This window comes from Chiloscyllium punctatum, chromosome 13 (genome assembly GCF_047496795.1).
Source record: "Chiloscyllium punctatum isolate Juve2018m chromosome 13, sChiPun1.3, whole genome shotgun sequence".
Taxonomy (NCBI): Eukaryota; Metazoa; Chordata; class Chondrichthyes; order Orectolobiformes; family Hemiscylliidae; genus Chiloscyllium; species Chiloscyllium punctatum.
In genome coordinates this window covers 55,690,888-55,707,424 of record NC_092751.1, presented here as the reverse complement: position 1 = coordinate 55,707,424, position 16,537 = coordinate 55,690,888, and positions in this window count along the sequence as shown.

Here is a 16,537-nt window from a genome sequence, read left to right as displayed (position 1 = left end):
AGTGCTGGGGAGTTGGCTGGACAGCATTTAAAAGTATTGCAGCACGCAAGAAAATAGGAAGCGGACAGGAAATCAAAAAAATGCAATTTTGCGATCGGAGATATGGTATTACTGTTCCTTTCAGTTATAGGTGAACCTTGAAAAGCAAGGTCTGTGGACCTTATCAAATACAACTGACATAGAGTGAGGATAACTACTTGATAGGGACTCCAGAAAGAAAGAAATCTCACAGCGTATGTCATGTGAACATGCTCAAAATGTACTTTGATGGGGAAGGAAAGCCAGAGGACAAGGTGTTCATGATTACGGCACAGAATTAAGAACCAAGTTCAGAGGATTGTGAATCGGACATTTCACAAATTAAAGTGGACAATCAGGTACTTGTCTAAAATTGGGATGATTGATTGATTTACCTTCATGAGAAAAATTGAAATGATCAGAAAGAGTTATTACTATCACATGTGGAATTACGCAGAAATTAACTTGGAAGTACTCACCTAACTGTGCATAATGTAGCTATAGGAGATGTCGTTACGATTAACCAACGAAAGTTGGCACAGGCTCAGAAGGAGATTGAATGCAAGCTCTAAAATGACATAATCAACATGTGTTACAGTGACTGGAAATCACCTATAGTCATGGTGCCAAAGTCAAATCGTACCCAGCGATTATGTATGGACGATCGTAATGTCAATGCAGTTAAAAAGGTTGATGTATACCCAGTTCCACAGTTAGAAAACTGTGTTGAAAATGTGGGGCAAGCAACTTACATTTGGTGTGTAAAATGTGCTGGCCACATTACATGGACGAACCAATAAATTGCCGGATTATCCAACCTGTGGTTTACATTGATGACCTTGTGATTTTTAGTGGCTCATGAAAGGAACACTGCAGCATCCAACAGACTTGTTTGATCGACTTCGGAAGGCAGGCTTGGTGGTAAACTGAGCGAAAAGTGAATTTGCCAAAGCAAAGGTCACCTTTCTTGGCCATGCTATTGGACATAGATGAATGGTGCCATGGAGATTTAAAAGTGATGGTAACTGGGACATTTTGCATCCTGTTGACAAAAGGAGCAGTTCCTGGGATTAAGTCGATTTTATCAAATGTTTGTGCCTCATTTTCGCAGTGTGACTGCTCCACTCACTGAATTGTTTAAGAAAGGCAAGAAGTTTCACTGGACATAGGACTGTGAGAAGGCATTTGACGGCATTTAAAATATGTGTTAACCACTGCCCACGATCAGACACACCTGATTATGCAAAAACATTCAAGGTGGATTTAAATGCGAATGATGTAGATTTCGGTGTTGGACTCCTGCAGGAAGATGACGAGAAGACAAAGAGACCTATTGGGTATTCCTCCAAGAAGTTGAATGATCATTAGTAGAAATATTCAACAGTTGAGAAAGAGACAGTGAGCTTTGTGTTGGTATGACAACATTTCAGTGTTTATATTAACAGCAACGTATCAGAGACAACCGTTTAGACTGATCACAACTCAATGGGGTATTTTTGAGAAATGTTAGGTCAAAAATGTGAGACTGTTTAGCTGCACCCTGTTGCTACAGCCATTCAATTAGAAAATTGTGCACATAGCAGGTCTTGAAAACATGATTTCCAATGCATTGTTGAGACTTGAGTGACAAATGGAGGCACTCAGTGATGGAAGTATCACACACTGAATCTGGATGTAATTGTGCATGTTTACATGTTTACATCAAACGTATGTACATGCTCATTGTAGAGTATGAACTACTATTTTGGGAGTTTTGAAAACTGAAGCTATCTTGGATATTGAAGATTCAGTTTTATATTGGAGGAGTTGTCACACAGGTGGTACCTTTACAAGGTTATGTTGTCCTTGAATTTTTTTCAGAGAGGTTTTAAATGGCCCAATTATCCAACATGTCTCAATTTTGAATGCTTCATTGGTATCGTTTATGTTTTTTAACCTAACAGATAATACCTCGGGAAGAGGGCTGTCAAGCCTTTTTTAAAAACTGGTATAATCAAGGGGATGTAGCCAGCTCTACTGCTGCACAGGTCAGTTCAGTTCGAGGGTTAGCTGAGTCAGGTTCACTGTTGAAATTGGATGCTCTCCCCCTCCTTCAGTCCTCTGACTTCCTAAACTATAAGCTTTTTTGTGTAATTTTCGCTCTTTGTTCCCGTGGGTTTGTTTATTGGGATTGTTGCAAGTAATTTGGATCAGCATCCTTAATTCGAAGTAGCCTGTCAGTTTTGGATAGGATGAATTATTCAGCTACGGTGTTTTCGGTTCGTTGTGTTTCATTCCTTATTTTTACAAATACATTCTGTTTGTTTAAAAGTCGGCAGTCGGACCAAATAATTCACTCTGGGAATATTCACTATACACTTACCTTCAACAAATGGCAACATTAAAGACTGGGCTATGTGCTTAAGAATGTTTTGAGTTGTTGGTCCTGGCCCATAACAATGTACAATAACCTTGTTTATTAAAAGTCATGAATTAATGAGTAAGGGATGGAATGAATATGATAATGGCTATGAGACAGAAAGGGCTGCGGCCAGTGGTTGAGGAGATCTGAGGGGAGTGCAGTAATATCTCCCAGTCACTAGTATTCAGCCATCACTGTTTCTGACAAATGAAATGAAATGCAGTGCAGAGCAAGATAACAGACGACCTTTGGTACATAGAATGCTGAACGACAATGTGAACGGAATAGGATAATTTCAAATGTGATGTACATCATTATAGTTTTTATATATAGACTGGTTAATCACAGGTTAACAGGTTGTTAACATTGTTTATATCGGGACGGGACGTACACAAATAAAAAACAGACACAGATTACAAAATGTGTTGGGTTACAGTGAGTAGCAGCAGAGTAAGAGTGAAGACACAGCTCATACTGAGCTGGTACAGTGATGATGGGCTGCATGACAACCATATTTACTGTAATTATTCATAGAAACGTATTGAAAATTTTCAGAGACTGAGGAGACAAGTCTCATCTTAAAACACACAGATAATATCATAATTAATAAACTATTTCTACTGTTCATCAAGTGTAGCTGTCTCAAAAGGCCTTTCAAATCAAAATCACATTGGTGAGATCCACGCATTTATTTTCAGAACTTAAAGAAGAAACAGACTCCAGTGTAATATTTGTGTTACTGGCACAAGTGATAGGAACAGGAATGGAGCATATTGTCCAAATATAACCAACATCCAGACTAATCAAGAAAAAGCAAAATATTACAGATAGTGGAAGTCTGAAATACAAATGCAAAATGAAGGAGAAAAGCAACAGCTGACACAAGATATGGGCAGAGAACCAGAGTGAACATATCGAGTCTTATATGAACCTATCTTGAACAAGTTGTGTTGGACTCAAAAAAAGTTAATTCCATTTTTCTCTGCTCTGATGCTGCCTGAACTGTGGGCTTTCTCTCCAGCATTTTCAATTGGTGCAATAGCAGGAAACAGAGTAATGGTGAGCAGTTGTTTTTTGAATTGAAGGCTTGTGCCCAGCAGTGTTCCACAGAGGTTGGATCTGAGTTTTCTTTGTTTGTCATTTATGTAAATGATTTGCGTGAGAACATCGAAGGCATGGTTTGTAAGTTTGTGGGTGACACCAAAACAGGTAGCACATTGGACAGTGAAGAACGTTCTCTCAGAATACAAAAGGATCTTAATGAAATGGGTCAATAGACCGACAGATAGCAGATAGAGTTCAAGCTGGATGAATGTGAGGTGCAGGCAACAGTGCGTGTTTGTTACTGTCTGTTGCACCAGGAATGGAATTATTTTATTCCCCATCTCCTGCGTTCAAAACATGATATCCTTCATGATCTTTGAGAGGCCTAATCCTCTCTATGGTTACCTTCTTGCTTTTAATGTAGTTGCACAATATTTTTGGATTATCCTTAACCTTATCTGCCCATTCTATCTCATATCGCCTTTTTGCTTTCCTGATTTCTCTCGAAATAATGCCCCACACTCTTTATATTGACTAAGAGATTAAATTGAATAAAGTTGTCTATATCGAAAGTAAGGTTTTCTTTGATTCTTGAATAAAAGCTCAATAACTGTAGTTGCCCATTGTTCCTTAATCTTCCCTTCACTTTAACAGGAACATAATGCCTCTCAACTCCCGTGGTCACAATGTTGAACGGCTCCCACTTGTCAGACATTGTTTTACCTGCTGACAGTCTGATCCAATCAAATCTGATAAGTCCTTGTCCCATGCCATTAAAATTTTATGGTACTCCAATTAAAAAAAACATGAATTAAAGGCTTATTCTTTTCCATAACTATTATGAAACTAATAGAATTATGATTGCAATGCCCAAAACTTTCCTTCACATTTACTTCAGTCAGTTGCCCTGCCTAATGCACAAAAGAAGCCTACTTTTGCTCCTTCTCTTTTAGAATCATCTGGATAGTGATGAAGAAAATTTTCGTGAACATATTTGACAAATTCTTCACCATCCAACCCTTTAACGCTGTGGAAGTTCCAATCAATTTTAAGAAAATTAAAAACCCCATTATAACAACCTTATTTAGAATAAATATATCTGCGATCTCCCTACATGTTTGTTTCTCAATTAATTTCTTACTGTTGGAGAGCATATGGTACAATACCATCAATGTGTTCTTTCCTTTCTTATTTTTAATTCCGACCAATATACTTTCACTGGACGGTTTGTCACAAAAGAGCATTTAGTGCTATCTGTTCAAAGTGAACTTTATTTTCTTATTTTTAATACTACCTGCGTATTTTAACTGGATAATTTTTCTGAAAAAACTTTCCCAGTTCCAGCATAAATTTATTCCTTAATCAAAAATTGCAGACTGCCCCCTCCCTGCCCACCGCATATCTGTTTCCATCCTTTCTCTGACACTTAACAGCTGGAACATTGAATTGCTAGTCTTGAACATCTCTCAGGGGAAAGTGAGGACTGCAGATGTTGGAAGTAAGAGTCGAGAGTGGGGTGCTGGAAAAGCACAGCAGGTCATGTAGCATCCAAGGAGCAGGAAAATCGACGTTTCAAACAGAAGCCCTTCATCAGCCCATTGCTGACCAAGGGCTTTTGCCCAAAATTGATTGACCAATTTTCTGTAATACATATGGTGTCCCGATCCCATGTTCTTAAACATGCCCCGAGTTCATCAGCCTACCCTGTAAGACCCCTCACTTGAAATAAATGCAATTTCCTGCTTCAGAATTACTATATACTTTTGACTCTCTCGTTTTTCTTTTCTAATTGACGTGCTATCCTCACATTCATAAAATTCTCCATCCATCCTTCCATTTATAATTCTACTTGGAATATCCCCCTTGTCAACTCTATCAACATAAAGTCTCCCTACATACAAGGAGCAAATCTCGCTGCTAAGATATTGGTTCCTTTCCAGTTTAGATTAGACCAATCCTTCTGAACAGGTCATTTCTATTCTAAAATAGATTCCAATTTCCCAAAAAATTGAAATCCCTCAACAACACAGTAGCTCTTCAGCCGTTGTTTTTTCTCCATTAACCTTTTGTTCCTTCCCAGTTGGGTTTTGCTTTGGGAAGAATCCAGAAAGTATTGCTTTAAAGGTTTTATTATTAATACTCTACCTCACCTTTTAAGTTCACTCTGTACTGCTTTAATCTTTCCCTAAAAATATAATTCCTGCCAATATCTACAATAATGGTTGGCCCTCTCAATCTCACCTTTAACAACGTGCTTGAAATGTTTTGAGACGTTCTTAATCTTAGCACAGGGAAATCTACAAACCCTCCTCACTGCCACAGAATCTTATGTTCATGTCCCTTCAAGAAAAGTCCACTGAAGCAATCATTCTACAAAATCTTCTCAAACGCTGCTGAACATAAGAATCAATCCAAGTGTCCAACAATTGACTGTTCTTCCATTTTCCTCAGAGAGACAATCCCCTTCAGCTGTTCTAAAAGCTGAAAAGCATTTTGGTAGAGGAATAGTCACCAGAGAATTTTGAACTACTTTCTTATCTTTCCTGAGAGCCACACTTCTATATGACTGATAAGCTGGATAATATATTTTTCCAAATCTTCCAGCCATCCTCTCTGTGCATTATATGTGACCTTAATAATATTATGCCTAAAAGCAGAACATTTTTACAAAACCTTCTATTACCTTTAATTACCTACAGACAATGTTAAAACTGAAAAAATATATACCTATACGTATCAAACATAGAAAAGTTAAACAAAATTAAATGTTTAGCTAATTAAATTAATAAAAAATATTCCTCTTCAATAAAGTCCGAGAAGAAAATAGTCTTCACCAGAGCAGAAAATGTGTACGATTCTCCGGAATGAAGATACACCTCCTTATTTTAATTAATTAATTTTACAAAACAAAAAAACTTCTGCAGTGTAATAAAAGAAAACTTTTAAAACAAAAATAGACATTTCGTTTTTTTTTGCAAACCACCCTTAAACAACTCTTTTTAAAAAATGTTCGTTTGAAAGAAAATCGTGAGTTTTTGCTGTTTTGTTTGTTTTTGAATGTTAATAAAACAAAATAGAAACAATTATGTTAAATTAATAAACTATAATATCAACTGCAAAAAGTCTATATTAAATATATAACTGCCTGCATTCCCAGGAGCAGCTAGAAGATCCACGCTGCACTAAGAATATTTTTTGAAAATGTTTTACAATATGAAGAATAGTGGGCATAAAATTTAATAATTTGTTTCCAGTTCAAGGTAGACTTGACGATATGATTTGATCTCCTTCTGTAAGTCTATATACAGAATTTAGTTGAATCTTTATTCTCATCACTCCAACTATATCAAACAAAATTATGAATCTATCTCTATCGTCGAGATGGAATCTTCCTTCTGCTCTGTCTATTGCAGGGAACGATACAAAGAACATTATCCTGGTCCACGTGGTTCACAAATGTTGCAGTGAAAGCCATCTAAACCTAATCCAATACTAATTACGTACAAGCTTAATTAATAAATCATACAGAGAAACATAGTATAAAAGTAGAATTCAGCTCCATGTCCAAAATAAATTTTGTGGCTCCCTCGTAAAAAAGAACTCAACTGCATCACGCTGTAAATTCATCAAAATAGGAGCAACAAGAGAACTGAATTCTCAAAGCTTTCCCTGTGAACAACATCTGAAGAATAGAAGAAAATCAGGGCTTAGTTGTGAACTTCATAAATGATGATGATGAGAATGGGAAGGATGGAGTTTGGAGGGAATGGTAAATAATTTTGTGGATGACAGAAAGAGGAGCTGGTCGTTCACAGTGAGGAGGAACGTGTGAGGGTACAGGATGGTATAAACCGGTAGTTCAGATGGACAGATCAATCGCTAATGAAATTTAACACTGATACCTTTCAGAAGTAACAAGACAAGAGTGTACTCAAACTGAAGAGAGGTTGGGTCTACTTGATTTTACTTTTAAGCAAAGAAGGCTGAGAGGTGGTCCTGATGGATGTGTTTAACAAAATGAGGAGTCTAGACAAGGAAAACATAGAGTAGCTCTTCCCCTTACTCGAAGGCTCAATAATAAGGAAATAATTCATTGAACTAAATTTATTGAAATAATACACTGTTTTTTTCCATTCCACTCGTCATTGTGGTTGAAAATGTGTTGCTGGAAAAGCGTAGCAGGTCAGGCATCATCCAAGGAGCAGAAGAATCGATGTTTCTTCAGGAATCCTGAAGAAGGGCTCATGCCCGAAATGACGATTCTCCTGCTCCTTGGATGCTGCCTGACCTGCTGCGCATTTCCAGCAACACATTTTCAGCTCTGATCTCCAGCATCTGCAGTCCCCACTTTCTCCTCACTCGTCATTGTGCTCTAACACAGGTACATTTTCCTTATATGATCTAAAGACCAATATGTGCCCGTTCCTTGACATGCCGAGAACGATATAAAGAATTAAAAGGGAATTACGTCGGGAGTCGGGTGTCCATTTGCTGAGAGGTGTGAGGGCGGAACGAAAGAATTCTGGGAAGTCATATATTTGTGTGGTTGCATTACCCGAAACACTACTCGGGTAATGTCTCCCACCCAGCTCCTCCTCTGACCAAAAAAAACTTCTGTGCGCCAGATTGGTAAGGTAGCGAGTTTATTTTTTATTCCTTTTTTTTAACAGTCTCTTTGTGAATTTAGAATCATGGGAATGGTAGTGAGGGCAGTTGAATGTTCCTCCTGCAGAATGTGGGAGATAAGGCTCACCACTCGTGTCCCTGCTGACGACATCTCCAGCTCCTCGAAAACCGCATTAGGGAACTGGAGCTGGAGCTGCATGAACTTCGGATCATTCGGGAGGTAGATGGAGTTATTGAGAGGAGTTACAGGGAGTTAGTCACTTCTCAGGTACAAGAAAAAGGCAAATGGGTTACAGTCAGGGGATGGAAAGGGAAACGGCAGGCAGTGCAGGGATCCCCTGTGGCCATCCACCTCAACAATAAGTATACCGTTTTGGGTACTGTTGGGGGGGGGGGGGCTTACCTGGCGAAAGCAGTGGGGCAAAGGGCTCTGGCACAGAGTCTGTCCCTGCTGCTCAGAAGGGAAGGGGAAGAGGAGCAGAGCAGTATTCATTGGGGACTCCACAGTTAGGGGGACAGATAGGAGGTTCTGTGGGAACGAGAGAGACTCATGGTTAGCGTGTTGCCTCCCAGATACCGGGGTTCGTGATGTCTCTGATAGTGTTTTTGGGATCCTTAAGGGGGAAGGAGAGCTGCGCCAAGTTGTGGTCCACATCGGCACCAATGACATAGGTAGGAAGAGAGATGGGGATTTAAGGCAGAAATTCAGGGAGCTAGGATGGAAGCTTAGAGCTAGGGTGAACAGAGTTGTTGTCTCTGGTTTGTTGCCCGTGACACGTGCTAGTAAGGCAGGGACCAGGGAAAGAGAGCAATTGAACACATGGCGACAGGGCTGGTGCACGACGAAGAGTTTTGGATTCTTGGATAATTGGGGCTCTTTCTAGGGTAGGTGGGACATCTACAAGCAGGATGGTCTTCATCTGAACCTGAGGTGTACCACTATCCTGGGGGAGGGGAATTCACTAAGGCTATTGGGGTGGGTTTAAACTAATCCAACAGGCGAATGGGAACCAAAATTGCAGTTCGACTATAGAAAAGGTTGAGAGTAGGGAGGTCCAAAATCAACTTTCAGGGATGCAAGATGGCACCAGCAAGCAGGAAGTTGGTTTGAAGTGTGTCTACGTCAACGCCAGGAGCATCCGGAATAAGGTAGGTGAACTTGCAGCATGGGTTGGTACCTGGGACTTCAATGTTGTGGCCATTTCGGAGACATGGTTAGAGCAGGGACAGGATTGGTTGTTGCAGTTTCCAGGATTTAGATATTTCAGTAAGAACAGAGAAGATGGTAAAAGAGGGGAGGTGTGGCATTGTTAGTCAAGGACAGTATTAAAGTTGCAGAAAGGATGTTTGGGAATCGTCAACTGAGGTAGAATGGGCTGACGTTAGAAATCGGAAAGGAGATGTCATCCTGTTGGGAGTCTTCTATAGGCCACCGAATATTTCCAGAGATGTAGAGGACCGGATAGTAAAGATGATTGTTAATAGGAGTGAGAGAGACAGGGTAGCTGTCATGAGGGACTTCAACTTTCCAAATATTCACTGGGAACACTATAGTACGAGTAATATAGATGGGTCAGTTTTTGTCTAGTGTGCAGGAGGGCATCTTGTCACTGTATGTAGACAGGCCAACAAGGGATGAAGCCACATTAGATTTGATACTAGGTAATGAACCCGACCTGGTGTTAGAAAAGGACGTAGGTGAGCACTTTGGTGATAGCGATCACAATTCTGTTATGTTTACTTTTGTGATAGAAAGGGATAGGTGTATACCACTGGGTAAGAGATACATCTGGGAGAAATGCAATTACGGTGCGATTAGGCAAGATTTAGGAAGCATAGGACGGGCAAGGAAACTGCCAGGGATGGACTTATTAGAAAAGTGGTGCTTATTCAAGGAACAGCTCCTGAGTGTCCGAGATAAGTATGTACCTGTCAGGGACGAAGGAAGCTGTAGAGCGTGGGAGCAGTGGTTTACGAAGGGAGTGGAATCTCTGGTCAAGAGAAAGAAGAAGGCTTATGTTAGGATGAGATGTGAAGGCTCCATTAGGGCGCTTGAGGGTCACAAGGTAGCCAGGAAGGACCTAAAGAGAGAGCTCAGAACAGCCAGGAGGAGACATGAGAAGTTGTTGGTGGATAAGATCAGGATAAACCCTAAGGCTTTCTATCGGTATTTAAGAAATAAAGGAATAACGAGAGTAAGATTAGGGGCAATCAAGGTTAGTAGTGGGAACTTGTGTGTGGAGTCAGAGGAGATAGGGGAAGGACTAAATGAATATTTTTCGACAGTATTCACTGTAGAAAACGACAATGTTGTCGAGGAAAGTACAGAGGTGTGATTGAGACAAGGTGTGATTGAGGTTCACAAGGAAGAGGTATTAGAAATCCTGCTGAGTATGAAAATAGATAGGTTCTCTGGGCCGGAAGGGATTTATCCTAGACAATAAACAATAGACAATAGACAATAGATGCAGGAGTAGGCCATTCAGCCCTTCGAGCCTGCACCACCATTCAATATGATCATGGCAGATCATTCCTAATCAGTATCCTCTTTCTGCCTTATCTCCATAACCCTTGATTCCACTATCTTTGAGAGCTCTATCCAACTCTTTCTTAAATGAATCCAGAGACTGGGCCTCCACTGCCCTCTGGGGCTGGGGCAGAGCATTCCACACAGCCACCACTCTCTGGGGAAGACGTTTCTCCTCATCTCTGTCCTAAATGGTCTACTCCGTATTTTGAAGCTGTGTCCTTTGGTTCGGCACTCACCCATCAGCGGAAACATGTTTCCTGCTGCCAGAGTGTCCAATCCTTTCATAATCTTATATGGCTCAATCAGATCTAAACTCAACGGTATACAAGTCCAGTCGCTTCAGTCTTTCAGTGTAAGGTAATCCCGCCATTCCAGGAATTGACCTCGCTGCACTCCCTCAATAGCCAGAATGTCTTTCCACAAATTTGGAGACCAGAACTGCACACAGTACTCCAGGTGTGGTCTCACCAGGGCCCTGTACAGCTGCAGAAGCACCTCTTTGCTTCTATATTCAATTCCTCTTGTTGTGAAGGCCAGCATGCTATTAATCTTCTTCACTACCTGCTGTACCTGCATGCTTACTTTCATTGACTGGTGTACAGGAACACCCAGATCTCTCTGTACTGCCCCTTTACCTAAATTGATTCCATTGAGATAGTAATCTGACTTCCTGTCTTGCCACCAAAGTGGATAAGCATACATTTATCCACATTAAACTGCATCTGCCCACTCACATAACTTGTCCAGGTCACCCTGTCATCTCCTAACATACTCATCACATTTCACCGTGCACACCCAGCTTGGTATCATCAGCAAATTTGCTAATGTTACTATTAATACCACCTTCTATGTCATTAACATATATTGTCCAAAGCTGCAGTCCCAGCACGGATCCCTGCGGTACCCCACTGGTCACTGTCTGCCATTCCGAAATGGAGCCGTTTATCACTACCCTTTGTTTCCTATCAGCCAACCAATTTTCAATCCAATCTAGTACTTTGCCACCAATACGATGCGCCTTAATTTTACTCATTAACCTCCTGTGTGGGACTTTATCAAAAGCTTTCTAAAAGTCCAGGTACACCACATCTACTGGATCTCCCTCGTCCATCTTCAGAGTTACATCCTCAAAAAATTCAAGAAGATTAGTCAAGCATGATATCCCCTTCATAAATCCATGCTGACTCTGTCCTATCCTGTTACTACCATCCAGATGTGCCGTATGTTCATCCTTTATAATAGACTCCAGCATCTTTCCCACCACTGAGGTCAGACTAACTGGTCTATAATTTCCTGCTTTCTCTCTCCCACATTTCTTAAAAAGTGGTGTAACATTAGCCACTCTCCAATCCTCAGGAACCGACCCCGAATCTATCGAACTCTGGAAAATAATCACTAATGCATCCACGATTTCCCGAGCCACCTCCTTCAGTATATTGGGATGCAGACCATCAGGCCCCGGAGACTTATCAACCTTCAGACCTAACAATCTCTCCAACACCAACTCCTGGCAAATATAAATACCCTTAAGTTCAGGTCCTTCAGCCACTGTTACTTCAGGGAGATTGCTTGTGTCTTCCCCAGTGAACACAGATCTGAAGTACCCATTTAATTCCTCTGCCATTTCTTTGTTCCCCGTAATATATTCCCCTGTCTCTGTCTCCAAGGGCCCAATTTTAGTCCTAACCAATTTTTTGCCTTGCACATACCTAAAAAAGCTTTGACTATCCTCCTTTATATTATTGGCCAGTTTACCTTCGTACCTCATTTTTCCTCTGCATATTTCCTTCTTAGTAATCTGCTGTTGCTCTTTAAAGGCTTCCCAGTCCTCAGTTTTCCCACTTATCTTTGCTATGTTATACTTTTTATCTTTTAAATTTATATGTTTCTTAAATTCCCTCGTCAGCCACAGCCACCCATGCCTCCTCCTTGGATCTTTCTTCCTTTTAGGAATGAACTAATCCTGCAACTTCTGCATTATACACAGAAATATCCGCCATTGTTCCTACACGGTCGTCCCTGCTAAGGTATTGCACCATTGAACTTTGGCCAGCTCCTCCCTCATAGCTCCATAGTTCCCTTTATTCAACAGAAGTACTGTCACTTCCGACTGTACCCTCTCCCTCTCAAATTGCAGATTGAAGCTTACTGTATTATGGTCACTACTTCCCAATGGCTCCTTCACTTCGAGGTCTCTGACCAATTCTGGTTCGTTACACAATACCAGATCCAGAATTGCCTTCTCCATGTTCGGCTCCAGCACCAGCTGCTCTAAGAATCCATCTCTGAGGCACTCCATAAAGTCTCTTTCTTGAGGTCCAATACCATCCTAATTCTCCCAGTCTACCTGCACGTTAAACTCCCCCATAACAACTGTAGTAACATCTTTACAACAGGACAATTACAGCTCCTGATTCAACTTAAATCCTACATCCAGACTACTGTTTGAGGGCCTGTAGATGACTCCCAAAAGGGTCTTTTTACCGTTAGTATTTCGCAGCTCTATCCACACTGACTCTACGTCCCCTGACTCTAGGTCCCCCCGCGCATGGCACTGAATATCTTCCCTTACCAACAAGGCCACCCCACCCCCTCTGCCCTCAGTCTGTCCTTACAATTGCACGTGTAGCCTTGAATATTCATTTCCCAGGCCCTGTCCACTTGAAGCCACGTCTCAGTTATGCCCACAATATCGTATCTGCCAATTTCCAAAAGAGCCTCAAGCTCATCCATCTTACGTCTCATGCTTCGTGCATTCATGTAGAGAATTTTTAATTTGTTACTGCTGTCACCCTTCCCATCAACCCCTATTTCACTCAACCTTACAGCATGATCCCTTCCCGAGTTTTCTGCCTCATTGATACAGTTGTCTTTCTTGACTTCTCCTGTTCTAACTTTCCCTTCATTTTCCTTTTTAAACATCCAGTTTGTCACTTCCCCCCGCTACTTAGTTGAAATGTAGCGGTGTTGCAGTAGAAAATCTGCCTGCCAGAATGCTGGTCCCTAACCTATTAAGTTACCAACCGTCTCTCTTGTAGAATTTATGCTTACCACAAAATATACCCCAGTTATCCAAGAAATTAAATCCTTGCTTCCTGCACCAGTTCCCCAACCACACGTTCAAGTCCATTATCTCCCGGTTTCTGGCCACACTAGTCCGAAGAACTCGAAGCAAACTGGAGATTATCACCTTGGACGTCCTGTTTTTCAGCCTTCTTCCGATTTCTCTGAAGTCCCGCTGTAGTCTATTCCTCCTCTTCTTCCCGACATCATTTGTGCCGACATGTACCACCACCTCTGGCTCTTCACCCTCATCCTTAAGGATTTCCAGCACTCTGTCCGCGATGTCTTTCACCCTGGCACCAGGAAGGCAACACATCATCCTTAAATCCCGTCTGCTACCACAAAAATCCCGGTCAGTTCCTCTTCACGATGGAGTCCCCTATTACCACGGCTCTGTGTGATGTCCGACTCTTCCGCTCTGCCTCTGCGCCAACTTTTGATTGACAGACCTGGCCACCTTGCGAACTGGCAGTGTCACCAGTCTCTACTGCTTCCAAAAGATTCAACTTGTTCCTGACAGGTACTTCTCCCGGGGTCTCTTGCACCTGTCTCCTCTCTGCCTTCCTCATCGTCTGTTCTCTTCTGGCATGAATGGTGTAATAACCTCACTGAAGGTCTTGTCCAGAAAGATTTTGTTCTCTTGGATGAGCCTAAGGTCCTCGAGTTATTTCATCAGCGCTGCAATATGCTCTGTCAGGAGCTGAATGTGCACACACCTTGCACACATATACGAGACACACCAGAGTCGTTGACCTCCCACATCAAGCACATAGCACACTGAACCAGCTTGGCAATCATGTCTTCACTCTTCAGCTGTGGCGTAATCACTTCACTCAACCTCCTTGTCAAAGTCTCCTGAGCTGAAGCCTCACTCTTCGATCCAAACTTCCTTCGACCCCCTTTTTGTGGCAAGTCTGTGGACTCTTAATTTAGGTTAGAGGAGGAGGGAGGGAGGGAGACCCTACTTTATTGGACCTGGGGTTTAGAATACACCCACTCTAATAGCAATCACTTACATTCCCGACCGGCTTTGCGCTCCGCCTGAACTTCCGCCCAGCTCCCGCCGCTCTCTACTGCGAAAATGATCCTCTGGGAAGCCAGGGAGCAGATTCCGAGCCTTTGGCATTGATCTTTAAATCGTCATTGTCTACAGGAATAGTGCCAGAAGACTCGACGATAGCAAATGTGGCTCCCCTGTTCAAGAAGGGGAGTCGAGACAACCCTGATAATTATAGACAAGTGACCCTTACTTCAGTTGTTGGTAAAGTTTTGGTAAACGTTATAAGACCTTTGAGGTATAATCATCTCAAAAGAATAATTTGATTAGGGATAGTCAGCACGGTTTTGTGAAGGGTAGGTCATGCCTCACAAACCTTATTGATTTCTTTGCGAAGGTGATCAGACAGTAAAAATTAAAGCAAACCGGTTGATGTGGTGTATATGGATTTCAGCAATTGTTCAATAAATTTCCCCACAGTAGCGTATTGTCCAAAATGCGGAGTAATGGGATTGTGAGAGATATAGCAGTTTGGATCATTCACTGGCTTGCTGAAAAAAGACAGAGGATGGTGGTTGATGGGAAATGTTCATCCTGGAGTCCAGTTACCAGTGGTGTACCGTGAGGGTCAGTGTTGAATCCACTGCTGTTCGTCATTTTTATGAATGACCTGGATGACGGCGTAGAAGGGTGGGTTAGTCAATTTGCAGATGATACTAAGGTCTGTGGAGTTGTGGATAGTGACGAAGGATGTTGTAGATTACAGAGAGACATAGGTAAGCTGCAGAGCTGGGCTGAGAGGTGGCAAATGAAATTTAGTGTGGACAAATGTGAGGTGATTCACCTTGGTTCGAGTAAACGGAATGCAAAGTAATGGACTAATGGTAAGATTCTTGGTAGTGTAGATGAGCAGAGAGATCTCAGTGTCCAAATACACAGATCCTTGAAAGTTGCCACCCAGTTTGACAGGGTTGTAAAGAAGGCATAGAGTGTTTTAGCTTTTCTTAATAGAGGGATCGAAATCTGGAACCATGAGGTTATGCTACAGTTGTACAGAGCGCTGGTACTGTGTACTTGGAGTATTGTGTACAGTTCAGGTCATCACATTATGAGGAGGATGTGGAAACTTTGGAAAGGGTGCAGAGGAGATTTACTAGGATGTTGCCTGGTATGGAGGGTAGGTCTTACGAAGAAAGTCTGAGGGACTTGAGGCTGTTTTCATTGGAGAGAAGAAGGTTCAGAGTTCACGTAATAGAGACATATAAAATGATCAGAGGGTGAGATAAGGTGGACAGGGAGAGCCTTTTTCCAAGTATGATGACGGCGAGCAGGAGGGGGCATAGCTTTAAATTAAGGAGTGATAGATATTGGACAGATGTCAGAGGTAATTTCTTTACTCAGAGAGTAGTAAGGTTATGGAATGCTTTACCTCCAACGGTAGTAGATTCGCCAAATTTAAGTACATTTAAGTCGTCATTGGACAAGCATATGGACGTAGCGTAGGTTAGATTTGCTTCAGATGGAATAGTGTAGGTTAGATGGGCTTCAGATGGAATAGTGTGGGTTAGATAGGCGTCAGATTGGTATGACAGGTCGGTGCAACATCGAGGGCTGAAGGGCCTGTACTGCACTGCATTGTTCTATGTTCTATGTTCTTTGACTTATATCCACTTCACATCTTCCTTTTCTAACCAATTCAATGTTTGTATTCTCCCACAATACCTTTAACACATTTTTCATAAGATATAGATTATGGATACTTTCTAACAGAATTGATAGCATAATATTTTTACTCAATATCTAACCAATAAATTTGCAACAATGCTGAACTATTTTCTTGTCCCATCACCCAGTTCCC